Source organism: Suricata suricatta, chromosome 14 (assembly GCF_006229205.1).
Source record: "Suricata suricatta isolate VVHF042 chromosome 14, meerkat_22Aug2017_6uvM2_HiC, whole genome shotgun sequence".
NCBI classification, from domain to species: Eukaryota; Metazoa; Chordata; class Mammalia; order Carnivora; family Herpestidae; genus Suricata; species Suricata suricatta.
This window is the reverse complement of record NC_043713.1, coordinates 74,480,824-74,482,731: the sequence shown is the minus strand read 5'-3', so window position 1 is coordinate 74,482,731 and position 1,908 is coordinate 74,480,824.

The window sequence follows — 1,908 nt, the reverse complement described above, 5'->3', positions numbered from 1 at the left end:
AGCCTGGAATCTGTTTTGTATTCTGTGTCTCCCTCTCTCTTTCTCCTCCTCCCTCACTCATGCTCTGTCTCTCCCTGTCTCTCAAAAATAAATAAATGTTTAAAAAAAAATTTTTTTAACTGATTGGACTTCTGGCTTCCAGTAATGGTGAAATACCTTATATTGGACTAATTCCCCTGTCTATAGTAGCTACCGACACTGGACAAAACAGTGCTTTGTTTTGTTTTGTTTTGTTTTGTTTTGTCTTGAATCAGAGGCTCTTGAGAACAACCAATAGGCAAAAACTGGAAGGAACAGAATCCTTAAAAGAAGGGAAACAACCAGGGGTGCCTGGGTGGCTCAGACAGTTAAGTGTCCAACTTCAGCTCAGGTCATGCTCTCACAGTTCATGGGTTCAAGCCCCATGTCCAACTCTGTGCTGACAGCTCGGAGCCTGGAGCCTGCTTCAGATTCTGTGTCTCTCTCTCTGCCCCTCCCCTGCTCATGCTCTCTCTCTCTCTCTGTCTCGGAAAAATATATAGACATTTAAAAAAAAGAAGGGATGCATCCACATTTACCAAGATTTTCCCTTGAGGGTGTCTCCAAGTCCACATAATTCACAGAGAATAAATCTCAAGCAGAAAGCGACAGTCTGGCTGGGCTGAAGAATCACAGGCTGGTGTTTAGGGCTCCCAGGGTAGCTGGAAATTGAGGGGAGAGACCCCAGAAAAGATAAAAGCCCTCCAGAAGGGGCCCAAAAATCTAAACATAAACCTCAAATCCTTGGCTGATTCCTGAACTGCATGTGTGGAGCTCAGCAGGGAAGGAAGAAAGGAAAGAAGGAAGAAAAGAAGGAAGGAAGGAAGGAAAGAAGGAAGGAAGGAAGGAAGGAAGGAAGGAAGGAAGGAAGGAAGGAAGGAAGGAAGGAAGGGCAAAAGAAAAGAGAAGGGGAAAAACACAGCCGGAAAACATAAGGAACTGAGCAGAGACTTTAGCAGATTCTCAGTGCTGGGAGGCAGAGTTTGGAGTTAAAGTTCCACCAGATTAGAGAAGCCTGGTGGCCCCTCAGTCTCTGTTGAAACTCCAGAAGAGTCACACACTTAAAATGATTAAGATGGTTCTTACACCATACACAAAAATAAATTCAAAATGGATGAAAGACCTAAACGTAAGACAGGAAGCCATCAAAATCCTAGAGGAGAAAGCAGGCAAAAACCTCTTTGACCTCCGCCACAGCAACTTCTTACTCAACATGTCTCTGGAGGCAAGGGAAACAAAAGCAGAAATAAACTATTGGGACCTTAGCAAAATTAAAAAAAAAAAAAGCTTCTCCACAATGAAGGAAACAATCAGCAAAACTAAAAGGCAACCAATGGAATGGGAGAAGATATTTGCAAATATCTAAAGAACTTATCAAACTCAACACTCAAAAAACAAAAAATCCAGTGAAGAAATAGGCAAAAGACATGAACAGACAATTCACCAAAGAAGACATCCAGATGGCCAATTGACACATGAAAAAAATGGCTCAATATCACTCATCATCAGGGGAATACAAACCAAAACCACAATGAGATACCACCTCACACCTGTTGGAATGGCTAACATTAACAACTCAGGCAACAACAGATGTTGGTGAGGATGCAGAGAAAGAGGATCTCTTTTGCACTTCTGGTGGGAATGCAAACTTGTGCAGTCATTCTGGAAAACAGTATGGAGGTTCCTCAAGAAATTAAAAATAAAACTACCCTATGCCCCAGCAAGTGCACTACTAAGTATTTACCCAAGGGGTATAGGTGTGCTGTTTTGAAGGGGCACACGCACCCCAAAGTTTATAGGAGCACTATCGACAATACCCAAAGTATGGAATGAGCCCAAATGTCCATTAATGCGTGAATGGATAAAGAAGATGTGGTATATATATATATA